Here is a 27,586-nt window from a genome sequence, read left to right as displayed (position 1 = left end):
GTCACCCCACCACCGTAAATCCAGACTATGTATGAGCCTTTACTCTGCCCTGTCCGTTTTTATACCCTAACTTGTCCATTCCACCACGGGGCGTGGGCCATCAGAATTATGCTTCCATTGTATCCTTGCAGTGCGTTAGCAGTGCGTTGACTGTCGGAGATATAATTAAATACACGCTGTATGGTTTCTTTGATTTGGGTGTCAGCTGACAAAATATCATAACCTTCAGCAACATTCCCAAACACATGCATGCTCTGCTCTCTACCTGTCCTCAAACGAGCATGACAGTGTATTTGTAATCAAAATCATAATGGTCAGATCGCATACAGACAGATTATTTATTTACTGCGGAGAGAACACATGTTTGACTGATCACTCTCGTGGTGTTTTTCCCCTCTCCCTGGTTCCATAAGGATATGTCCACATGTCCTCTCAAGTAATGATGTAAACATTAAGAACTGTTTTGACGTGAGGGGAGGCGGCTATCAGATTACCGAACATTTTCTAATGACGAATAATAATAATACCACCATCGATCCAGAGCCATAGAGTAGAAGAGTTGTGACAAGTCAAAGATAGTAGAGAGATGGAAGATGGTGTACTTCAGTGACAGTATACACACCAGCGTCACTGACAAGCAAACTTACGAACTACAGACCGGCAGCCAAGTAGCCTAGCATCCTACTAGCCTACATGTAGGCAGGAAGATGGCACCCAAATAAGCCAAATCCTACCGAACGCATCACTACGCTCTCCCCCTATAGGCTTCAAGTGGTTAATGAATCCTATCACACAAAGATTTGGTGGCCCCACTGTAGTAGCCCTGTGAGGACCGGACCCCCTGTTGAAGACCCCTGCTTTAGAGGTCCATTTGGTTCCATTTGTACAGCTCACCTCTTCAGACCCTACCTTAGCCTGTAGCACTTGACCTAGTTATTAACTTTCCACCAAAGAAACTCTTTTCCAACTCCAACAGAGTGCAACAGACTAGCATGGATGGAACACTGTTTTTGTGCATGCAGCGCTGGTCTGCAGTGTTGCCAGGCCTGCCTATTATGCGACTGAGCAACTTTACAGGAAAAGCGACTTTGGGTTTTCCTGTAAAGTTTCTTAAATGTTCATCGTTGTGGGTTGTTTTTTTGGGTCCATTAACTAGCTGGTCCAGTGAACAGCCCGTGCTTGTGTCTCCACCCTGCTTTGCTATGACAGACTGGTTGCATGGCATTGTGGCAAAAATAGACGTGTCACAATGTATTCACTTTTAGCAGGTCTTAGAGGGCTGTTGCCATCATGAGTCATGGCATTTTAGCAGATGGTTAATTGTCATACAAATAATTGTGATTATGTCGATTATGTAATAATTGTGACAGGCCTACTTGGTCTCTACAGCTAAATACCATATTAACTGTCTGTCTTTGTGTGTGTGTCTCTTCAGCTGAAAACCTCTGTCTCTACAGTTGAACATCTGTCTTTCTGTTTCTACAGCCTAACACCTGTCTCTCTCTATATGTCTGTTTCTCTACAGCATGTGTGTGTGGACTGTAAAAAGAACTACTGCGGACATTGTTCCGCCCAGCTGGAGCCGAGGCCCCGCCTCTGCCACACCTGTCAGCGTTTCTACGGCAACCTGATTGAGAGGCCGGAGCTTATGAAGCTGAAGGTGAAGGACCTGCGGGACTACCTCACCTGCACGAGGTCCCCACCCAGATGTGTCGCGAAAAGGTACTGAGCTGCGCTACTGAATCTATCTGTCCTGTTAAGGCCAGTGGATTCGTCCGTTATCACTGTATTAAATATACTAAATCAACTGTACGTTGGAATGTGGCCAATATGGCATACTGTCATACTAGACATTGTGGTGTTTGGCTGTGTTCACCCGTACTGCACGCATGCATGGTGGTGCAGACATAGCCTGGTCAAGGACTCCCCCTGCTGAACGTGTCATTTCCAACTCTATTGTCGGGGCATGGAAACTAGGGGATACTAATATTTACTATTCTCTGCCTATCGGGACGTAACTCGGACGGCGCTGAGTCGGGTCTGGTGGCCTTCGCAACGCTCTGCTCGGCGGTGCCTCGATTGGCGGTGCCTCACGTGGCTCAAGGCCACCAGACACGCTGCGCTTCCGCCATTGACACAAAAAGCAAACGCTCCCATAGTTTCCGTTCCGGATTTCCCAGTGTGTTGATTATTACATACTGGGGGTATTTCTAAGGTGCCTATTACGAACATTATTTTGATTATCGTGTGATAATATCCGAAACGGGTGCAGCGGCAGCTTCAGACAGCGCAGACGGTCAGCTGTTGGCCAGTTTGAAAGCGCCGGGAGCTTGTCGGCAGGAGACTTCTCACGACAAGCTGCCGTCGATATCAGCTTCCCGACGCGCCAGAAGCCGTTGATGAAGAACCGAGCATGTTCAGTCGGTTGCCGACCTCGGGAGCCGACGCTATCCGTGTTGTAGTGACGAAGGGGTAAATACTCCACCGTAGAGTGGACATCTAGTCTGCTCGCCATGTTTCAGGGCTGACTACTGGTGTAGTGTGAACTAGATACCATATTCTCAATCTCAACTCCAAAGCAAATAAAAGCTAGCGAAGAAATACTGTGTTTAGGTGCAGATGCAGAAGCTCCGGTGTTACCAGATTCTGTGAGTGAAACAAGCGACCAGGTCTATGAAAACAAAACCAAAAGAATAATAATAATAATCTTTATTGTCCCGAAGGATATTCATCTTCACAGGTCTGTTCAACACCAACAACAAAAGCAGCACATAGTACAGAAAAACATTACACCAAGACAATATACAAAAACATGAGTTCCCCACTGTGTACAGAAACCCTCCTAACGGCGGGGCAGTTTGTTTAATGCCGCGATGGCTGAGGGGACAAAACTCCTACTGAAACGAACCTTTTTCCAGGGTAAGGTTCTGTATCTTTGTCCTGATGGCATGAGGTTGAAGGCTGAAGGCAACCAGTTTTCTTCACTTGAGCCCTATTACATCAGCTATGTTCAAAAAGAATCGTGAAAGCAATCCCAAATAAGCAACTATACGAGCCCAAACTAAAGCAACGCGCAACTATTTTACTATTACGCTATTTTACAGGAAAACTAGCCCAAAGTCGCTTATAATAAGCAGAACTGCCAGCCTCTGAATCGCTAGCAGATCACTAGCCTCACATTCAGGGTCTGATGTATCTGTAGAATCCGGGGTTTTCTCGGTTGAGAAAAGAGGGCATTCAGATTGAATAATGGAGTGAAACTAAATGAAATTTCAGGCTGTGTCACTGTCAGGCAAATTGGGTGGCGCCCCCAGAGGCAAATTCAAGGAAACAAACAGCAGAGGGCTCTCTTTTCTTTTTTGTAGAAGGGTTAATGGCTGTTCATTGCTGTTTTTCTCTCGGTAGACTTAACTTCTTCTTCTTGGTTTTGTTTTAGGAGGAGTTGGTAGACCTGGTTCTGGGTCAGCAGACTCCGTCGTCGGACAGCTACGACCCCCCCCCAGACCCCCCCTCCTCCCAGAGCCTTCCAGACGACCCCCCCCGTCCCCACAGTGACCCACCAGTCCACAGACTCCATCAACATCACCAGCATCACCACCAATGTCAGCACAGATCCGCCCGACACCACCGCGTCATCCACCCCACCCTCCACCTCCACCTCTACAGAGTCTGTACCCCCACTCAGCACACAGGATGACAGCCAGGTAATGCACACTACACCACTGGTTCCCAAACAGTGGGTTGGGACCCTTTCTGTGGGTTTTTACTTAAGTAAAAATCTAATTTTCTTTTCCTACATTTAAAGATTAAATTAAATTATTTCAACATGTTTTTGTTTTGTTTTTTAAATACAAAAATAACAATTTTATACATTTTAAATCAAACATCTAAGAAATACCATGAATAAAAATAATTAAGAAGTAGTTAAAATAGCTGGTCTACAAGCTCGCAACTTGGCACGAAGCGATGCGTTGTGCTCTTGTAGATCTGCTATTTTCACTAGTTTGGGTCCTGGGCAAACGTCTAATCTCTGTTCTGGGTCTCTAACTGAAATGTTTGGGAACCACTGTACTACACTATGCACCTCAAGCAGACTGTAACAACCAAACTCAACTGTTTAATTAAATGGTTGCTTCTGGTCTTATTCCATTTCAAGTGTGCATTCGTTTCAAGTGTGCAGTTGTGCGTTCCACTAATACAAGCCATGTACGTAGTATGCTCTGTGCAAATAAAAAAATAAAAAATGTGGAAGTGGAACGTCTGCTAACCATCCCAGCTAGTGTTTCTGTACACGCAGGAGGGAAGCTAGATTCACTTAAATGTTCTGTTAGAACGTCACCGTAACGCATTGTAAGAGGACTCATTCAGTCATAAACACCTTCTATGTTCTGTATACGACGGAATAAGAAGCCATTAACAGAACTAATGTAACATGATACATTACCCCAGTCTAACAATGTGCACTGCATGCAGACTTTGTTTGTTTTAGGATTAATGCATTCCGTATGATGACAGTGCGCCATCAGTATGCCAAGCCTGTTCTAATAGAGCGTTGCAGTTCCGCCCTAGCCTGGTTAATAAACCAGACCGAATCAGCCGTTGGTAACCAGGCTAGTTCCGCCCCCCTTTCAGAACGACGAGGACCCATTCATTTTCCCCATAGACGTTTCAAAAAGTATTTATTTAAAGACGTTTACGCCGCGGACAAAGCCAACTCTTGTTGTGACAAAACATGACAAACACAATGTTTTGGTGTAGTGTTGTACCCTGCCTTTTTTTCTTCTCTCATTATTTGATCTGCCCAAATCATTGTTTGTCATGATTTATCACAAGAATAGTTGGCTTTGTCCGCGACGTAAACGTGTTGGGTCTAATTATTATTGTTATAGTTTGTTGTATAGACATTTTTAATATATTTATTTATATTGCGAGTTAATAATTAAGACGTATAGGTTATTTAATTCAGCAAAAGCGAGTGTACATGTGAGACTGTGCGTGGTAATAATCAGTGTACCCTGTGAAAAAAGCAGCCTACACCACTGCAAGGTGTGCATGTTATTCTTCTTTGAGCACTACCTGGAGCAGTGTTGTGAGATACAGTGTAACAGAGTGTCAGCAGCACACAATTATAAGCAATTTTACTGTAACATTCTATTCAAACCCTCTGAACACTGTATTGTGTGATGCTCCATCTTCAGTTCAGTCTACCCTCTCGGAACCCCCTGGGTCAGCTCATTGTATCGTGGACCCATGGGGTCCCTGTTCACAAGTTTGTTTCCTTATGCAAATGAGGAACGCAAACATAAATACCGTTGTCAACGTCATTGCTGCGGTTTCCTCGTGCAGGTCCGATGGCCCAAAAGAAGCATATAAGAGGATACAACGGAAACCGCTGCAAATTTTCCTTTGCCGCAGAAGCCGTTAAGTATTTTTAATCTGTGTTTGACCGATTGGTAGCTCTGATTCATCTCTTCCTTCCTTGTTTATTGACATCCCATTGTACCGCCTCCAGCTGCGGGGTTGGCTAGCTGTGCGTCCCTACGTTCCTGCCTCTGATCTGCTCTGTCTTAGCTATAGCCACTAGCTAGCCAGCTAGGCGGTACAATGGGATGTCAATAAAGGAAGGAAGAGAGCATTTCAGAGCTGGCAATCGGTCAAACACAGATTAAAAATACTTAACGGCTTCTGCGGCAAAGGAAAATTTGCAGCGGTTTCCGTTGTATCCTATACATATGCTTCTTCCGCACGAGGAAACCGCAGCAATGACGTTGACAACGGTATGTTCGTCTGTCTACCAATTATACGCTATATAGCTGGGACCGGACCCTATGGGTAAAGTTATCCAAATGTCAGAAACTTTACGTACCATTGGGTTCTTGCTCGCGGGGCTATAAGTTCAGCCTAGCGTGAGCCGTGTTGTAACAGTTGCGACAATAACAATTGAAGAACCAATTATAGCAAAATGAGGGAGGTGGTGGGTAAGTTTAGAATAAAAATCACTAAGAGAATCAGTAATATGTTTAACTGCAATTTAATAAATCAAAAGCAAAATTATGTTTAATGACAATGTTTACTTAATCGGATCAAAAAAAAAAAGTTTACTGTAAATCCCAACTATCCCTGGCACTGTCCAAAAACTACACTCAAGTGTCTCAAAATAAATCCTAATCCAACAGTCAATGCTGTGAGTAGTGGTAATCGTTGATGAAGAACCGAGCATGTTCAGTCGGTTGCCGACCTCGGGAGCCGACGCTATCCGTGTTGTAGTGACGAAGGGGTAAATACTCCACCGTAGAGTGGACATCTAGTCTGCTCGCCATGTTTCAGGGCTGACTACTGGTGTAGTGTGAACTAGATACCATATTCTCAATCTCAACTCCAAAGCAAATAAAAGCTAGCGAAGAAATACTGTGTTTAGGTGCAGATGCAGAAGCTCCGGTGTTACCAGATTCTGTGAGTGAAACAAGCGACCAGGTCTATGAAAACAAAACCAAAAGAATAATAATAATAATCTTTATTGTCCCGAAGGATATTCATCTTCACAGGTCTGTTCAACACCAACAACAAAAGCAGCACATAGTACAGAAAAACATTACACCAAGACAATATACAAAAACATGAGTTCCCCACTGTGTACAGAAACCCTCCTAACGGCGGGGCAGTTTGTTTAATGCCGCGATGGCTGAGGGGACAAAACTCCTACTGAAACGAACCTTTTTCCAGGGTAAGGTTCTGTATCTTTGTCCTGATGGCATGAGGTTGAAGGCTGAAGGCAACCAGTTTTCTTCACTTGAGCCCTATTACATCAGCTATGTTCAAAAAGAATCGTGAAAGCAATCCCAAATAAGCAACTATACGAGCCCAAACTAAAGCAACGCGCAACTATTTTACTATTACGCTATTTTACAGGAAAACTAGCCCAAAGTCGCTTATAATAAGCAGAACTGCCAGCCTCTGAATCGCTAGCAGATCACTAGCCTCACATTCAGGGTCTGATGTATCTGTAGAATCCGGGGTTTTCTCGGTTGAGAAAAGAGGGCATTCAGATTGAATAATGGAGTGAAACTAAATGAAATTTCAGGCTGTGTCACTGTCAGGCAAATTGGGTGGCGCCCCCAGAGGCAAATTCAAGGAAACAAACAGCAGAGGGCTCTCTTTTCTTTTTTGTAGAAGGGTTAATGGCTGTTCATTGCTGTTTTTCTCTCGGTAGACTTAACTTCTTCTTCTTGGTTTTGTTTTAGGAGGAGTTGGTAGACCTGGTTCTGGGTCAGCAGACTCCGTCGTCGGACAGCTACGACCCCCCCCCAGACCCCCCCTCCTCCCAGAGCCTTCCAGACGACCCCCCCGTCCCCACAGTGACCCACCAGTCCACAGACTCCATCAACATCACCAGCATCACCACCAATGTCAGCACAGATCCGCCCGACACCACCGCGTCATCCACCCCACCCTCCACCTCCACCTCTACAGAGTCTGTACCCCCACTCAGCACACAGGATGACAGCCAGGTAATGCACACTACACCACTGGTTCCCAAACAGTGGGTTGGGACCCTTTCTGTGGGTTTTTACTTAAGTAAAAATCTAATTTTCTTTTCCTACATTTAAAGATTAAATTAAATTATTTCAACATGTTTTTGTTTTGTTTTTTAAATACAAAAATAACAATTTTATACATTTTAAATCAAACATCTAAGAAATACCATGAATAAAAATAATTAAGAAGTAGTTAAAATAGCTGGTCTACAAGCTCGCAACTTGGCACGAAGCGATGCGTTGTGCTCTTGTAGATCTGCTATTTTCACTAGTTTGGGTCCTGGGCAAACGTCTAATCTCTGTTCTGGGTCTCTAACTGAAATGTTTGGGAACCACTGTACTACACTATGCACCTCAAGCAGACTGTAACAACCAAACTCAACTGTTTAATTAAATGGTTGCTTCTGGTCTTATTCCATTTCAAGTGTGCATTCGTTTCAAGTGTGCAGTTGTGCGTTCCACTAATACAAGCCATGTACGTAGTATGCTCTGTGCAAATAAAAAAATAAAAAATGTGGAAGTGGAACGTCTGCTAACCATCCCAGCTAGTGTTTCTGTACACGCAGGAGGGAAGCTAGATTCACTTAAATGTTCTGTTAGAACGTCACCGTAACGCATTGTAAGAGGACTCATTCAGTCATAAACACCTTCTATGTTCTGTATACGACGGAATAAGAAGCCATTAACAGAACTAATGTAACATGATACATTACCCCAGTCTAACAATGTGCACTGCATGCAGACTTTGTTTGTTTTAGGATTAATGCATTCCGTATGATGACAGTGCGCCATCAGTATGCCAAGCCTGTTCTAATAGAGCGTTGCAGTTCCGCCCTAGCCTGGTTAATAAACCAGACCGAATCAGCCGTTGGTAACCAGGCTAGTTCCGCCCCCCTTTCAGAACGACGAGGACCCATTCATTTTCCCCATAGACGTTTCAAAAAGTATTTATTTAAAGACGTTTACGCCGCGGACAAAGCCAACTCTTGTTGTGACAAAACATGACAAACACAATGTTTTGGTGTAGTGTTGTACCCTGCCTTTTTTTCTTCTCTCATTATTTGATCTGCCCAAATCATTGTTTGTCATGATTTATCACAAGAATAGTTGGCTTTGTCCGCGACGTAAACGTGTTGGGTCTAATTATTATTGTTATAGTTTGTTGTATAGACATTTTTAATATATTTATTTATATTGCGAGTTAATAATTAAGACGTATAGGTTATTTAATTCAGCAAAAGCGAGTGTACATGTGAGACTGTGCGTGGTAATAATCAGTGTACCCTGTGAAAAAAGCAGCCTACACCACTGCAAGGTGTGCATGTTATTCTTCTTTGAGCACTACCTGGAGCAGTGTTGTGAGATACAGTGTAACAGAGTGTCAGCAGCACACAATTATAAGCAATTTTACTGTAACATTCTATTCAAACCCTCTGAACACTGTATTGTGTGATGCTCCATCTTCAGTTCAGTCTACCCTCTCGGAACCCCCTGGGTCAGCTCATTGTATCGTGGACCCATGGGGTCCCTGTTCACAAGTTTGTTTCCTTATGCAAATGAGGAACGCAAACATAAATACCGTTGTCAACGTCATTGCTGCGGTTTCCTCGTGCAGGTCCGATGGCCCAAAAGAAGCATATAAGAGGATACAACGGAAACCGCTGCAAATTTTCCTTTGCCGCAGAAGCCGTTAAGTATTTTTAATCTGTGTTTGACCGATTGGTAGCTCTGATTCATCTCTTCCTTCCTTGTTTATTGACATCCCATTGTACCGCCTCCAGCTGCGGGGTTGGCTAGCTGTGCGTCCCTACGTTCCTGCCTCTGATCTGCTCTGTCTTAGCTATAGCCACTAGCTAGCCAGCTAGGCGGTACAATGGGATGTCAATAAAGGAAGGAAGAGAGCATTTCAGAGCTGGCAATCGGTCAAACACAGATTAAAAATACTTAACGGCTTCTGCGGCAAAGGAAAATTTGCAGCGGTTTCCGTTGTATCCTATACATATGCTTCTTCCGCACGAGGAAACCGCAGCAATGACGTTGACAACGGTATGTTCGTCTGTCTACCAATTATACGCTATATAGCTGGGACCGGACCCTATGGGTAAAGTTATCCAAATGTCAGAAACTTTACGTACCATTGGGTTCTTGCTCGCGGGGCTATAAGTTCAGCCTAGCGTGAGCCGTGTTGTAACAGTTGCGACAATAACAATTGAAGAACCAATTATAGCAAAATGAGGGAGGTGGTGGGTAAGTTTAGAATAAAAATCACTAAGAGAATCAGTAATATGTTTAACTGCAATTTAATAAATCAAAAGCAAAATTATGTTTAATGACAATGTTTACTTAATCGGATCAAAAAAAAAAAGTTTACTGTAAATCCCAACTATCCCTGGCACTGTCCAAAAACTACACTCAAGTGTCTCAAAATAAATCCTAATCCAACAGTCAATGCTGTGAGTAGTGGTAGGCTACTCCTCTTACCGCCATTTAAAGTCCGTCCTTGGAAATCCAACGCTCCAGGAAATAATCCACGAAAGGAAATAAAGGTCTCTATATCCAATAAGATCCAAATAGAATAATATAGCAAGACTTGGGAAATATTCCTCTTGCTTCCCAGCAGACTGAGGCCTCTTTTAGACGGGGACCATCTCCATATAACACGTCAAAGTCCCGTTGCGTTCTCATTTTTTCTTACCCTTTACACGAGAACGCACACGTTATGATATGATGTGCTATTTTGCTATACTGTCGCTAGGTGGCGATAACGGGCTGCCAAATAGACAGGTCACCCACGTACAAGAAGAAGAAACCTTCACGCAAGCCTGCGCAACACGGCTCTGGGCGCGCCACGGGATGGTATATATTGTATAATACATTAGGCTACATAAACGCTGCTGCCGCGGCTGCCGTCTATCACAAGGCTTTTTATTTACATCATGGTTTTACATTCAACATCGCTGATGAGCATCACTTTGTAGGCGAGGAGGGAGGCTTGTTCAGGAACTCCATTATATCATAATGATATGGCTCTGCATCAATGTAATAAACATATGCGCTGTGAGCCAACGTGAGCCATGATGTCATAAGTTTTGCGGATTCACCGTTTTGCCTGTTTATATGGAGACCATAGGAAACGGTGTTCTGAAAGATTTCCACTCTGGGAGGCAGTTTCACTTCGATGCGTTTTCACCTCCTGAGAACACCGTTCTCGTCGAAATGACAGCGCTAAACGGTACTTTATTTTGCCGTTTTTTATGAACACCATCCTCGTGTAAATAGCACCTGACTCTCTCTCCCTGTTCACCTCCACTCTGGACTGACTCAAACTCTCCAGGTGGCCCAAACATACTGATTGCCCATCACTCAATCAGGCTAGGTGAGCCTTGGGTGGGGCTTCCCCATGTGTTGCCATAGCAACACATGCATCTCACTGGCTTCTTGTAGCATATAGTCCAGCAGATAAATAGACAAATCCCATAGACCAGCAGATTGGTAGAAAATAATATAGTACATCATAATTGAAACATTGCAAACAAAAAATACATAAACAATGTGACTCTGGGCACAGATGTTAGTGTGATATGTCACATAGTCTAGACTCTACACTACTTCAATTCATACAATTCAGTAATTTTATAAATGACTAAATACCACCACCTTGTGGCGGCATCACATCACAAGCCTAGTTCAGCTACTTTTTGTTGTTGGACATTTTGACTATGGATATATCATTAGTAAATATATCAGTCTCATATCTGCCCAGTGCAATTGTTGTTTACATAGCCAAAAAGCCAATCAAGAAATGTAATTTTTATTTATACTATATTCCAACTTTCAATCTGGAAAATAAACACTAAAATCATCGATCATCAATTTGTATGTCAATTTATCCTTGCGTAAAATCATCATGATGGTGACACACAGCCCTAATTGGCTTCTATGTTTCCCTGCAGGTATCGGATCCTGAGGAGCTTGTGGTCACAGGGAGGAGAGCCTCCATGTCAGACATCTCCTGCCTGGAGGACATTGAGTCTCTGAGGTCAGATTCTCACCTAATACTTCGGTAGACTCGGATCCGTAGGGCGGGGAAATTGGGGTTCTTGCTTATTTAATTGGCTGCGGTTTGCCTTCACACTGTCATTCGCAGCAATTGGAAACGCAGCAGGGGGGACCTTTATCAATGTGCTCCATTCATAAACTATAGCCTACACAGTGAAATCTATGGTGATAAAATTACACTCATAACGTGCATGTGTCGTGCCGTCTGGGACCCCCCCCCCCCTCTCTCTCTCTCTCTCTACGCACGCAGCCGCCACACACTGTTCTTTCGGGCATGCAGCACCAGCGCTGCATGAGCGCACTGATATAACTCCCCAGTCCCACACAGTGACAGCACTCCATGTTTACGGCACGCACAGACAGACAGACAGACAGACAGACAGACAGACAGAATATTATGTAGGCTATAATACACTGCAGTGTTTTATGTGTTTTCTTAAGCAATTGATTAATGTACACGTCCTCATTTCGATCAGGGCTTCAGTCTCCTTATTCGACCACGTCTATCCACAGTAACGGGACATCTTTGCGCTGCGTAAAATATGCCTTCTCCTTCTCCAACTCTGTTCAGCTCCTCACCCGCCACATTATGTTTGCTTAATTTCCTTTATTTACTGCGGATTGCATTCACACCTGCACCGAATCGTAGTCAAGTGCGATTCGAAGCGAAGCGAAACCCACGTTTTTGGGCGGAGTAAAATGCGGTTATTTGCTGTGCATTAGGATTCGAATGAGCCTTCACACCTGCCAAACGAAGCGCACTTTCTGACAATGCGCAGCAGGATTCGTTTTAATCGCAGCAAAGCTCTCTGGTATGAATGTGACCTGAGCGTCCGGCAGCTCAAGGAGATCCTGGCCAGGAACTTTGTGGACTATAAAGGCTGCTGTGAAAAGTGGGAGTTGATGGAGATGGTTACCAGACTGTACCATGACCACCAAGACCGAAATAATATAGGTGATGTCTTAAGAACCCAGAATCTAGTGTCTGAATATGAGTTAGCCGCAATTTTCAACTCATTGCAATACCCTCCATTTACTCCCCATTCATCCAATTTGCTTTTGCGATCTGCTTGTATTAAACGACGTTAAACTCGCCAACATTGCAGTTCTAGGCCAAGCTTGAATTGTCCTCTGCAAAGCTTTTGTTTCATAAAAATCCACCGTAGACATGTTATGAGCTACTTTGTCAAGAAATTCTGTGCAGGTGATTATTGTTGTTTATTAAGAGTTTGAGTTTGGAAGCGCTTGTCGAAGAAACTGAACGGCCCTGCAGGTACCACTTGTTTCAAAATGTCCCATAATGGAGGCAGCAGCACAACCCGTTAATAAAAACGAGTGCTTCCAAACTCCAAACACAACAAAAATATCACAGAATGGAATTTCTTGACATACTGTAAAGTAGGTTATAACATGTCTACAGTGGATTTTTATGAAACAAAAGCTTAGCAGATTGAAAGAGGATAATTCAAGCTTAGCCTATACAGCTTCAATGTTGTTAGTTTAATGTTGTTTAATACAAGCAGATCGCAAAAGCAAATTGGATAAATGGGGAGTCAATGGAGGGTATTGCAACTCTAAATTCATCATTATAAAACAAATAGGTAGTATAGTTGTGGTTAAATTGACGGGATAATAAATGGATAGATCATAGACTTGACAGGACGTGATGTAATTATCTTTATGCTAAAACGTTTCCTGTGTTTTCATTCCAGCAAACGTCACTGCAGACGATACAGGTGACTGCTCTTCCTTTATGTCTACTTTATTTGTCATTTAGTTGTTTTTACACTTTACATTATGAAAAAAACTAAACCTACTGAATACTGATACCAGAGAGACACGACATCACTTGATAAAAATTAAAACCAATGAATATTTCTATGACTATTAGTTATACAAATATTAATTGGTTTTAGTTTTTATCAAGTTTCATTGTGGTCCTATATATTCAATTACTCAACATAGCATAATTAATTAACACAATAATACATAAATCTGCATGGACTCTCCTATTGACTGTGTCTTGCTGGAGTGTGGCCACATGGTCACCTGCTCCCGCTGTGGCAAGAGGATGAACGAGTGTCCCATCTGTAGGCAGTATGTGGTCCGGGCTGTACACGTGTTCCGCTCATAAGAGGTACGGTAGAGGGTGGATGAGTGTATAATGGTTGCAACAATATTTACTGTACAGCCAATTATAGCAAATTATAGAGGGAGGTGTTGGATCAGTTTAGAATACAAATCACTAAAATAATCAGTAAATAAGTTTGACTGCAGTTTAAAAATAACAAAATATTCACTTAATATTCACTTAATAGCTTGCTGGGGCAAGCTTTTCCGGGAATCTGGCCGACATGGCAATCTACCGCGTGGGTGGAGCTTCATTTCCATCCATCAGCCGTCTAAATGGAAATGAAATGACGTAAAACACAGCTTCTTCTGTCCGCGCATAGAATCTAAAGTGTGCTCAGACCCATTGCGTGACACTGTTGTGCGACATAGCATAAAATGACACTTAACACCCTTTTGGTGCATCATGTTATGCTTTAGCTATTGAAAAATAGCAGATCTACAAGCTCAGATCTACGAGCTTGTAGGTCTGCTATTTTTTAAAGATCGAAGAACGACTGACAGCTTTTTCAGAAAACTGTCAGGATGTAGAAGACATTTTTAGAATCTGATCTCAGGTCAAAATGGGTTAAGTGGTTAATCGATTTGTGATATGTAAAAACATTGACAATTTAAAATACTTTTGAAAACGTGCTTGATTATGCAAAAGCGTAATTGATAGCATAATCGCTATGCAAATAATGGCTAGTTGCAACCGTAATAACAACTACATGCAGACAGAAGACGGGAACAGTGGAAAGTAACTCACTGTTGTTTTGTGTGTTGTCAGGAAACAATGTCTCCTCCAGAGACATTACCAGAAGGAACAGAACTCCCAGAGCTCCCAGCAGCAGTTAAGGGGCCATTCACACTGAGACACAGCTGTCTCCTCTGTGTGTCCTGTCTCTTCTGTGTGTCTCACAGCTCGCAATGCATTTCCAATGGGAGTCACGTGGTTTGATGACACAACCTTGTTTCCCATTGGAAATGCATTGCGAGCTGTGCGACACACAGAAGAGACAGGACACACCGAGGAGACAGCTGTGTCTCAGGTGTGAATGGCCCCTAACAACACTGTAAGAAGACCTCACCAAAGGACCAGCGGTGCCGTTCTGGTCAGGAGATTCCAAACTTCTCAGGTTCTTCACACAAAGCCTTCCACCACCCTGAAGCCTTAGCAGCAGATCCCCCAAAACCACCGCAAACCTTCCAACCTCAAGTCTATAAGCTTACCTCAGTTCTGTTTTAATTTAGGAGAAATTGGGAGAAGAGCATGTTAGAAGATAACCATATTTTATGGATATACCAGATGGTGTGCATAGTAGATGTTATGCATACTAGATACCAGATGTAATGTATAGAAGATGTTATGGGTACCAGGTGTTGTGCAAACTACAGGCTACAGTATGGATACCAGCTGTTTTCATTTAGAATTACAATAAACTTCAGATCAGGACCAATCAGGGTTTTAAGGGTGAAGCTAATCTCTGAAATGAACAAGTCAGATTGTGATGAAGTAGTTAAATTTGGACTGACCTCAACATCCCAGACCAAAATGGACCCTAATGCATGAAACCCACCAGGCGGCGCAAGCACAAGTGCTTTTCTTCCGCTCCATGTTATTGAATGCAACCGTTCTCACTACTGGCCGCTCAGACACTGGATTCCACTCACGTACATGAAGTTTTTGTTTCCAAAGAAACTTTGTGTGCGCACATTCTCATTGAAATGCATTGTATATGACCAGAAGTCCCGCTGTGGCCATGTTTGACGAGAACAGTTGCACAACAAAGCGCCGTGTGCAACGTTTTTGGTGGGTTCGGTGCAACAGTTTGTTGTGTGGCGTCAAATCCCACAAGCACCTTCCCTCCTGCGTCCAGTTCTAGCTGTCCTAGTCTACTGACTGTCTCTCCTACACCGTCTCCCTCTAGGCTGTCCTACTGTCTGACTCTGCTCCATTTTTGTCCCAGCTTTATTAGCGCCTATCTCTCATACACTGTCAGACATAGATTATCTGCTCTGTATGTCATGGCCACGCCTTAAACCCGGGGTCTTCAACAGGGAGTGGGAGAATATGTAGTGGGGGTCCCTGCTTCCCCTCAGCTAAGGGTCGTTGGCTAGAAAAACGTTGAAGACCCCTGCCTTAAACTATCCCTTTATATGAAAACCAGCTGTACTAGAGGTCCTGGTAGAATAGAAAACCAGCAGTACTAAAAGTCCTGGTAGGATAGTGTACCAGATTGCTGACCACTGCTGTAGAAAAGGCTTTGAGATGACCAATAGGAAACTGTACAAGCTTAGCTTTTCTCTAACCACCTATGATTGGTCCTACAAACTGTGAGTCATCTAAGCTGGAAAAGTAAATCACAACTCCCCACTGTAGATTGTACAAAACAAATAAACAATAACTGTATTTTCTACAGTACAGTTAATTTGATCCATTATCTTCCACCATAACGGTTACTAGATGCTAATCTTCCTGGATTGTTATTAAACAAAATGTTTATTTTTCTTTGAGACAAACTGATATTTTGTTGTCACATTCCTTCACTGGGAGCATAATAGAAGAAGCTGGTACGTGTTTTACAGATGATCAGATCAAATCCTACCTGGAAGAAAGACACTCCTCTGTGACATTTAAATATTTTTGTGTTCACTTTGTTATGGTTTTGAAACTGCCAACTGAATGAAGTGTTTTGGGTTAAGATGTAGTAAACATTGTTAAATGGACCCCGATCATGGGTCTCCAATGGCTGTTTTCGTCTACGTACAAAGGTAACCTAGAATCATACAGAACCTGAAACCTTAATGTTTTTTCCCTTTCCATTATAACCAGAGTTTATCAGTTTGATTGTGGCTGAAGATTGTATGTACTTTAACATTAACCCTGGCATCTCTATTTTGGGCATGCCCTTTCAGATAATTCTCAAGACATTTTCTATTTTTGAAAGTATAAAATAAAAGTTAGAAATGGTGGTGGTGTTGTCTACGTCTGGTCCCAGCTTGACCAGTCCAGAGCAACAGCACCTGCTCGCTCCCTCCCCATGGGTTCACCAGAACTCAGGGTTCCTGAGACGGGACCAATTTAGGTTCTGAGAACCTTTAATTGAAAACGAGCTGTAGCGCATATGGAACCAAACCATGAACCTGTGAAATACATTAAGCCTTAATCTATTGCTTCATCGCCGAGAACGGACGACAAAGTACAAACCGGGCTTCCCACAGCACGGGGCACAGTTTGTTGGCTTAGTTTTTGCGGTCGGAAAGAGCAACAACAAACGGGCAGTTGGGAGACCACAGAGCGTTACTCTGAACTGTAACCTGCTGACGTGCGTTTGAAGCTGCATGTACAATCTCTAGTTTTCTACTTGTGTTGTTGTGTGTTGTAACAATGTGTTGATTGCACTACCCTCCTGTGAAGAAGAAATGGGGGCTTTTTATTATTATGCTTTTATCTATCTTAGCATTTGATTGTTTTCATTTTCCTTTAGGACAAAGTAAAGAAAACAACCTTATTTTCTTACAACAAAGAAGACGTTTTATCTATTTGACTTTTAATGTTTATTTTTCTTGGACCGGTTTTCTCAAAGATTAAATAATTTGATTTTGTGAAATGGCTGGATTGAGTGTCGTTACTGCAGGAACATGTTGGCTTTCTATTTCTGACAGTCACTTCTAGCAGTAGCCTATGCAACGGTTCCCAAACCTGACATGTAGGCGTTCCACAGATAAATATTGTGAAAATAGCCGAACAAGTTGTTTGCCTCTTATGTAATGTTTTAGAATTTGGTATTAAAATGGGTTAAGTCATTCAATTGTAACTTTAGAAATGTGCATATACAATAAATGCACTTAACTGTATGTAGGTTTGTTTAATGTTGAGAGAAAATAAACTTGCACAAACTTGGAACCCAGGGCCTAGATGTTGCTGGACAGTTCACATGATAGGTCAGGGATTCTAAACCCTTTTCATGTAATTGTCTGTTTGATATAGGCCATACAGACACCCATTTTTTAAGAACATTTTCTTTATATCTATGACACTGCAAATCTTCAATCTCCATTGAGACCTAAGACCAGATTCTACAAACATCTTCTAAATCATGACCGTTTTCTGAAAAACCTGTTTCTATATCGGTGGTTCTCAAACTATTTCATGTCAAGGACCCCCAGAATTCTGTATTTGGCCACAGACCCATCTGAAAATGTTGTTCCAGGGACCCCCCAGAAGCTAATATGAGTTAAAAACGTTTGCTGGGAAAGGATATTTATTAAAAGAATTGCACACATTTGATTTTTCAAAAATGGCTATAAGTACAAGTTATACAAGAGTGTGATGATCTGCTATTTTTCAACAGCTAAAAGTGGTTAAAAACTAAGGTGAAACAGATGCGTTAAAAGACCATCAGTTACGCAAACCCAATGTTAAAAAACAGCACTGCAAAAAGGTTATTTTATATAAGAACATTTGATTTTTAATGAAAATGTACAAATATGAATGATTGCATTGAACATTCTGAAAACAAACTCAATAAGATGAATACAAGATAGTCAAGAAATATATGTACATGTAGTATGCCTTAATTTAAGGGTTAGTAAAACAAATATGACAATCTGTACTTTGTGTAGTACATTTAAGAGCACATTGAACATACATAGCCTACAAATATTAATGATTGCATTGAACATACTGAAAAAAAACTCAGTAAAATGAATACAAGATAAAGTCAAGAAATATATTTACATGTATCACCCCTTAATTTAAGGGTTAGTAAAACAATTATGACAATCTGTACTTTGTGTAGTACATTTAAGAGCACATAAAGTCTTAAGATGTTTTAGGCACATCTTACCACTGTGCCACCGAGCGTAGTGGCATAATATATTTGACGTTGATGTCCTCCTAGCCCGGAGGCCATGCTGCTCCTGGACATCAGAAGCTGCTGGTAGTATCTGGATCTCTCCAAAGTGCTGTAGCGGTAGCGGTTGTCAGCATGGGTGTTGGGGACCATGTCCTTCCGTGATGCTGGCTTGTGCAATGAGCTTACAGTGGGAGCAGGAACAGGCATGGTGTAGGGGACCTCCTTCGAGTCCTTCCGCTGGATGGGTGCCATGCGACGTACAGCAGGACTGTCAGACTCGTAACCCTGACCGTGATGGCCGAGCCCAGGGGAAATGCTGCTCCTCCTGGCGTGGTAGCGGTTGTCAGTAGGTGGAACATGCGGATTGAACATGCTGCTCCTCCTGAGTATGTCGTAGAGTTTATATTCAGCACGAGTGGTGCTGTAGGCTAACGGGGGCTCAGGCTTTGACACTAGCTGCATGGGTACAAAGTCTTTGTCGTTGGTGGTGTCGTCGCTGGAGGCTAACGGGGGCTCAGGCTTTGACACTAGCTGCATGGGTACAAAGTCTTTGTCGTTGGTGGTGTCGTCGCTGGAGGCTAACGGGGGCTCAGGCTTTGACACTAGCTGCATGGGTACAAAGTCTTTGTCGTTGGTGGTGTCGTCGCTGGAGGCTAACGGGGGCTCAGGCTTTGACACTAGCTGCATGGGTACAAAGACTTTGTCGTTGGTGGTGTCGTCGCTGGAGGCTAACGGGGGCTCAGGCTTTGACACTAGCTGCATGGGTACAAAGTCTTTGCCGTTGGTGGTGTCGTCGCTAGAGGGGACCACATCCATCCGCTGGATAGGTGCCGAACGTACGGTAGTAGGAGGAATGGGAGGCGAGAACACTCTACTATTCAAGGTTCCATCGGCTCTGTCAATAGTGCCATAACCCTCGTCCATAGAGTGGTGGTGCAGGTTGTCTACTGATGCCCGTTGGATGGTGGCTTCAACCCCAGCGTCCTGGCTGAGCGCCGCTGCTGTAGACAGCTTGGTTTGGGTGGAGCGGTGGGGTCTGGGTGGGGGCACGGGTCGTCGTTGTGAGCCGTTGCTCTTCTTGGCAGGCTCTATGCAGGGCTGTGCCGTCTTGAAGGCCCCATAGGTCATCACCACGACGGGCTCCGTTGAACAGTCAGCGACTGTTCCTCCAGCACCAGCCAATGAATGCTGCTGAGGAGGGACCTTTACAAGGCTTGGAGGAGGAAACAGAGCCTTGACAGGATCAACCTGAACAAAGGGCAGTGGGGCTTCTCCGGTCCTCTGGATGAGCTGTGGACCAGGACGTCTTCCATAACACTGACCCATGGTGACAGTTAACTGGCTTGTAGTGCTAACTAACTGCTAACTCACTGACTGCTACACTCTTGTCTGGTTTGGGAAACAAGGCTGGATCTGCAGCATAGATAGCTTGGTTCAGTTGGTTGGTTGTTCTAGTAGTAAACGTAAACGGCGGTTAGTGATGATCACAGGAAGGTGAACTCTCCGTTGGATCGACTCTTCTATTCCGTGAAGAATATCAGAATGAAGCTCAACGGCTCGCCCGGACTTTTTATTCGAACGATGCCACGTCACACCACGACGCTTAAGCCAATCCGCGGCGTCGAGACGTTATGTGTCGGGCCAATCAGAATCGGTCTCGTCACTTGATGACTTTTCAAATGTCGCGCAGCGGTTGCCATGGTAATCAATAAACCTGGATGCGACTTTTTTTTAAGTCGCGCTGCACGGTAACTAACCATAATTATATAACCATGGTTGGTCCACGGTTGATTTATAAACAAACAACCTGACGTTGACTTTTTTTTAAGTCGCCGCTACGGTAACCATGGTAATCAAAAACCTGGATGACTGCGAAAAGGTGGCGGGGGCGTTTACTTTAATTTTACAGGAGGGATAATACATTGAAGATTTGTGTTTAGTTGTTTTAAGGGTTGGGCGACTTCCAGGCATATTTGGGAATTGGGGTTATGCCTACATAGAATTTGTTCATCATATTCTTATAACGTGTTTAAATTGAAAGGTCGCAAAACGGTGTGAAGCCAAATTCATGTTCCGTTGTATGGTGGTGTTGCGGCGAAAATATCAGATTTACAGCTGTGTCTGCTACTCTCGGCTACTCTGCTGTGATCTTGTAAATCTGTTATTTTCGGCTTTGCTGACCCCGGAAGAGGAGGAATGTGGCGGTTACCTTGCCCAGGAAGTGAAAGTTTTGTTGTGTTTACAGAAATCCGGTCAGTCAGAGGGGAGAAGAACGTGCATACATTGTTTACATACTAACTGCTGTTTTATTCTTTATTACTTTGTTTATTGTTTTAAGTGTTTATTGTTTACTCGTGGTCGTCATGGCGACGGGAGGCGGCGCGGCTCAAATACATGTGGGTGATGTAGAAGAGGACACTTCACAGCTACTGTTTCCTAAAAGTAACGTTACGTTACTTGAATGTTTTCCTTTGATTGATTGATTGAAATATTTATTAACAGTTTGTAGAATTTACAGTACATTTTAAGCACAAACTCAATACAAAGACTGTCAACTGTGAGTGGACGACCCAATTAAGCATTACACTTGTTTACAACAGGGTCCACATTGTTCAATTCATCAAAACATTTAAAGACATACAACCATTTAGAGACATACAAATAGACATTTCTATGTAGCTAAAGAACAGAACAGGAATTCATCATAGTTTATAGTTTAGCCATGGTTCATGACTCGTATTTCATGCCATAATCATCATGGCAGTCATGTTTCAGGGCTAAGTCTAGTTATACCTTACATCCATGGACTATTTTGAGATGATTACAATTCCAAATTGTATTCTTATAATATTCGAATTGTACAAGAGAATTATTACAGACAGACACAGTTGGTAAAAGTGTTCAGAAGCAATCTCTTACCTAATGTTCTCGGGTAATACATAAAAGCAAAGAAGGTTGGCCGTTAAAGCCTCTAATATGCTGTATGTGTGGAGATATGCATAGGAACCACAGCCTGTTACAGTATGTAGATTGTAGAACACCAAGTTGCTGTCTAGAAAACATAGAAAGACACAGTTGATCGCGGTCATTGAGGTGTGAGAGGCAATCTCCAGCAGCAAATACACAATCGGAACGGCTAGACCAGGCCAATCACCAAATAATACCCCCCCCCCCCCCCCCATCATACTTAACCATCATTCTACTTATTGTTTAGGAAACATCACTAGTTGTGTTTCACAAATATAATATTGAGACAGCCTAACAAAAATGTTAATGTTATAGTTTCCCAAAGCTGTGATTCATAACCTCTTTTAATCTCAATAACCACCTGCTTTTTTCAAATCACCTGTCAAAATCCAGTCACAGGCTGGTACTGTAATAGTGTTTTGTTTCAAAATACAATCATTGCACACACATATCAACATAGCATATCAATCGGTACTTTAACCTAAATAAATGAATACGGCCCTTATATTATAGTTGTAACAGCTTATTTTCATAATGTAGCATTCCTACTTAAGTTAAACAACTTGAGTTCTTCTTCCACCGTTGTTGATCATGTTTCCTGTGCCATTAGTTCTCAAAGTGGGGTCCTGACTAGAGACCCTCAGGGGTCCTCGAGGGGTTTCCAGGGGGTCCTTAGCAAAATGTGTTATAGCATCACAATCATTTTAACCACTATCCATATTTTATGGGGGTCCGTGACTCTGTGGCCAATTTGGGGGTCTTTGACATGAAAAGGTTTGAGAACCAGTGTTTCTCAACCTTTTCAGACCGTGACCCCGCAGAATAATCATATTTGAACTGTGGTGACAAGCACTTCTTGGAATGTAGTTAAATACATTTTTGTTTGACTCCACACCGTCTTATATTTTTTGATAATTTGGCCAATGTTTGACTGTTACACTGTCATCTGGGGACCCCCCAAAAATAATTTGAGAACCAGTGTCCTGACCTATACAACTGATGGCCGCCCACCCTAGAGCCTGGGACGTTTCTTCCAGTTAAAGCTGCCACTCAGACTGTAGCAAAAATAGCTTATTTAGCAAAAAATATGTGGCACTCTAATAAAATGTAATTGAATTGCGTTGCAGAGTTTGAGAGAGTGCAGAGACGCTGCTGAACTCAGAGGTTTACATGCCGCTGGAAGATCGTAAACAGCAGAACGAGAGCGCCGAGGATGAACAGGAGCTGTCAGAGAACAGAGAGACCATCGCTAGTGTCCGCAGGTGAGACACACAAACACACTGTCACATTATATTAATCATAACCGAATTCAAACGTTTGTTTGTATTTTAGGAGAGCAACACATTGCCATTTTGACAGTAACTTGTGTGACTGAACTGCGTGAAGCATAAATCTGTTTGTTAATTTTAAACCCTTGCCTTTAATGAATGCATTCTACTTGCATTGCACTGTCACCACACTCTGTTTAGCACATATTAATTTGGCCATTCACACCTGTGTTAATGGCATCGAGTCGGAACCATTGGAAGATTTTAAATAACAAAAGGCAGCTAAAGACAGCTAAATGAGCTAATGACTGTCGCCCCATTCTGTCGTAGCTGCATTTACAGTACAAAGATAGGAGAGTCATTCATTACTTTCCCTGGACAGCCTTTAACATCGAGCCCTGGGTGCTCATATCAGTGGGTGCCATTTGGCTTACTATTGTGACAGTGGGTGCTTGAGCCTAACCTGACGCTGCCAGATCCAAGAAGCTTGCTACACAAATTTGTTTCACAGGGGGAACATGGTTACCCAATACCGCCCCATCTGGCAGCGTCAGGTTAGCTTGAGCCCTCAAGCACTCCCGAAGTTGACGCCTGTGTGTGTGTGTGTGTGTGTGTGTGTGTGTGTGTGTGTGTGTGTTGTACAGACAGATAGCAGTGTGTGATAGCAGGTATACATTGTACATACATAGTTAGAACATTGGCATCATATCGTCTGTCGGGTGGAAACCTCATATGTACAAAACTTTTACTTTTCAGGATTCAAATTCAAAAATAGCTAAAGTAGGAGATCAACAAGGTCAAAACGCATTTGTGACAAATGAGGTTTCTGCTCAACAGAAACACATTGTTGCTGTCGGGTTACGGTATACTTTTCTTTCTTCCCACAAGCAAAAATCTTGTTGATCTGCTGCTTTTGCTATTTTTGAATTTGAATCCTGAAAAGTACAAGTCTTGGACATATGGGGTTTCCACCTGATTGGGGTTTTCTCGGTTGAGAAAAGATGGCATTCAGATTGAATAATGGCGTGAAACGAAATGAAATTTCAGGCTGTGTCACTGTCAGGCAAATTGGGTGGCGCCCCCAGAGGCAAATTCAAGGAAACAAACAGCAGAGGGCTCTCTTTTCTTTTTTGTAGAAGGGTTCCCAGATTTGGGATTAAGTGGTTAATAGCTGTTCATTGCTGTTTTTCTCTCGGTAGACTTAACTTCTTCTTGGTTTTGTTTTAGGAGGAGTTGGTAGACCTGGTTCTGGGTCAGCAGACTCAGTCATCGGTTCTGGGTCAGCAGACTCAGTCATCGGACAGCTACGACCCCCCCCCCCCCCAGACCCCCCCTCCTCCCAGAGCCTTCCAGACGACCCCCCCGTCCCCACAGTGACCTACCAGTCCACAGACTCCATCAACATCACCAGCATCACCAATCTCCAATCAAATAATTAGTAAGAAGAAAAGCAAAACAAAGTCTTGTACCCTGTCTTTTTTTTCTTCTCATTATTTGATCTGCACAAAACATTGTGTTTATTGTCATGATTTATCACAACAAGAGTTGGCTTTGTCCGCGGCGTAAACGTCTTAGGTCTAATTATTATTGTTATAGTTTGTTGTATAGAGAATTAAAATGTATGTATTTATATTGTGAGTTAATAATTATTAGAGGTACAGAGGTTATTTCATTCAACGAAAGCGAGTGTACATGTGAGACTGAGTGTTCGTGCGTGATAATAATCAGTGTACCCTGTGAAAAATGCAGCCTACACCACTGCAAGGTGTGCATGTTATTCTTCTTTGAGCACTACCTGGAGCAGTGGTGTGAAAGACAGTGTAACAGAGTGTCAGCAGCACACAATTATAAGCAATTTTACTGTAACATTCTATTCAAACCCTCTGAACACTGTATTGTGTGATGCTCCATCTTCAGTTCAGCCTAGCGTGAGCCGTGTTATAACGGTTGCGACAATAACAATTGAAGAACCAATTATAGCAAAATGAGGGAGGTGGTGGGTAAGTTTAGAATAACAATCACTAAGAGAATCAGTAATACGTTTAACCGCAATTTGATAAATCAAAAGCAAAATAAAGTTTAATGACAAAATGTTTACTTAATCAGATCAAAATAAAATTAAAATTTAAAATCCCAACTGTCCCTGGCACTGTCCAAAAACTACACTCAAGTGTCTCACATTAAATCCAAATCCAACAGTCAATGCTGCAAAATATGCCTTCTCCGTCTCCAACTGTGTTCAGCTCCTCACCCGCCACATTATGTTTGCTTAATTTCCTTTATTTACTGCGGATTGCATTCACACCTGCACCGAATCGTAGTCAAGTGCGATTCGAAGCGAAGCGAAACCCACGTTTTTGGGCGGAGTAAAATGCGGTTATTTGCTGTGCATTAGGATTCGAATGAGCCTTCACACCTGCCAAACGAAGCGCACTTTCTGACAATGCGCAGCAGGATTCGTTTTAATCGCAGCAAAGCTCTCTGGTATGAATGTGACCTGAGCGTCCGGCAGCTCAAGGAGATCCTGGCCAGGAACTTTGTGGACTATAAAGGCTGCTGTGAAAAGTGGGAGTTGATGGAGAGGGTTACCAGACTGTACCATGACCACCAAGACCGAAATAATATAGGTGATGTCTTAAGAACCCAGAATCTAGTGTCTGAATATGAGTTAGCCGCAATTTTCAACTCATTGCAATACCCTCCATTGACTCCCCATTCATCCAATTTGCTTTTGCGATCTGCTTGTATTAAACGACGTTAAACTCACCAACATTGCAGCTCTAGGCCAAGCTTGAATTGTCCTCTGCAAAGCTTTTGTTTCATAAAAATCCACCGTAGACATGTTATGAGCTACTTTGTCAAGAAATTCTGTGCAGGTGATTATTGTTGTTTATTAAGAGTTTGAGTTTGGAAGCGCTTGTCGAAGAAACTGAACGGCCCTGCAGGTACCACTTGTTTCAAAATGTCCCATAATGGAGGCAGCAGCACAACCCGTTAATAAAAACGAGTGCTTCCAAACTCCAAACACAACAAAAATATCACAGAATGGAATTTCTTGACATACTGTAAAGTAGGTTATAACATGTCTACAGTGGATTTTTATGAAACAAAAGCTTAGCAGATTGAAAGAGGATAATTCAAGTTTAGCCTATACAGCTTCAATGTTGTTAGTTTAACATTGTTTAATACAAGCAGATCGCAAAAGCAAATTGGATAAATGGGGAGTCAATGGAGGGTATTGCAACTCTAAATTCATCATTATAAAACAAATAGGTAGTATAGTTGTGGTTAAATTGACGGGATAATAAATGGATAGATCATAGACTTGACAGGACGTGATGCAATTATCTTTATGCTAAAACGTTTCCTGTGTTTTCATTCCAGCAAACGTCACTGCAGACGATACAGGTGACTGCTCTTCCTTTATGTCTACTTTATTTGTCATTTAGTTGTTTTTACACTTTACATTATGAAAAAAACAAAACCTACTGAATACTGATACCAGAGAGACACGACATCACTGAATATTTCTATGACTATTAGTTATACAAATATTAATTGGTTTTAGTTTTTATCAAGTTTCATTGTGGTCCTATACATTCAATTACTCAACATAGCATAATTAATTAACACAATAATACATGTCATCAACAAATACAAAACTATATGTGCAAAGGATAGAGGAAAATGGCGGTGGTCTCTTGATTTTTCAGACCAATTTTAAAAGAAACCAGTGATTTACATATTTTAATGGATTGTGTCAGGGCATTCCACATTTTGTGGCAGAGTAGTAGGATGAATTGTGTTCTGAATAACTATACCGGTATCATCAAATGAATAATAGCTGATACAAAGCAAGTGTTTTAGAACTCAATCCCTGGTGGTGTTCTCTCTGTGCTCCAGACCCGACAGCCACCGTGGGAGGCCTCCAGGAGGACAGCCTGTGTCGTATCTGCATGGACTCTCCTATTGACTGTGTCTTGCTGGAGTGTTGCCACATGGTCACCTGCTCCCGCTGTGGCAAGAGGATGAACGAGTGTCCCATCTGTAGGCAGTATGTGGTCCGGGCTGTACACGTGTTCCGCTCATAAGAGGTACGGTAGAGGGTGGATGAGTGTATAACGGTTGCAACAATATTTACTGTACAGCCAATTATAGCAAATTATAGAGAGAGGTGTTGCATCAGTTTAGAATACAAATCACTAAAATAATCAGTAAATAAGTTTGACTGCAGTTTAATAGCTTGCTGGGGCAAGCTTTTCTGGGAATCTGGCCGACATGGCAATCTACCGCGTGGGTGGAGCTTCATTTCCATCCATCAGCCGTCTAAATGGAAATGAAATGACGTAAAACACAGCTTCTTCTGTCCGCGCATAGAATCTAAAGTGTGCTCAGACCCATTGCGTGACACTGTTGTGCGACAAATGACACTTAACACCCTTTTGGTGCATCATGTTATGCTTTAGCTATTGAAAAATAGCAGATCTACAAGCTCAGATCTACGAGCATGTAGGTCTGCTATTTTTTAAAGATCGAAGAACGACTGACAGCTTTTTCAGAAAACTGTCAGGATGTAGAAGACATTTTTAGAATCTGATCTCAGGTCAAAATGGGTTAAGTGGTTAATCGATTTGTGATATGTAAAAACATTGACAATTTAAAATACTTTTGAAAACGTGCTTGATTATGCAAAAGCGTAATTGATAGCATAATCGCTATGCAAATAATGGCTAGTTGTCTCCTCTGTGTGTCCTGTCTCTTCTGTGTGTCTCACAGCTCGCAATGC

At 42.5% G+C, this 27,586-nt stretch overlaps 1 pseudogene across 1 annotated transcript; it reads left to right on the top strand.

Annotated features, from left to right (window-relative positions):
* Positions 1–593: 593 nt before the first annotated feature.
* On the top strand, positions 594–26,891 carry LOC310876891 (E3 ubiquitin-protein ligase rififylin-like; annotated as a pseudogene). Its single transcript has 6 exons — positions 594–668; positions 1,526–1,722; positions 7,242–7,508; positions 11,489–11,574; positions 25,303–25,427; positions 26,704–26,891. The product of its transcript is annotated as an E3 ubiquitin-protein ligase rififylin-like (transcript).
* The last annotated feature ends 695 nt before the right edge of the window (positions 26,892–27,586 follow it).

This window comes from Protomyctophum parallelum (assembly GCF_964188405.1).
Source record: "Protomyctophum parallelum genome assembly, chromosome: 19".
Classification (NCBI taxonomy): Eukaryota; Metazoa; Chordata; class Actinopteri; order Myctophiformes; family Myctophidae; genus Protomyctophum; species Protomyctophum parallelum.
Note: the sequence above shows the minus strand (reverse complement) of the source record. Positions and strands in the feature narration are given on the sequence as shown.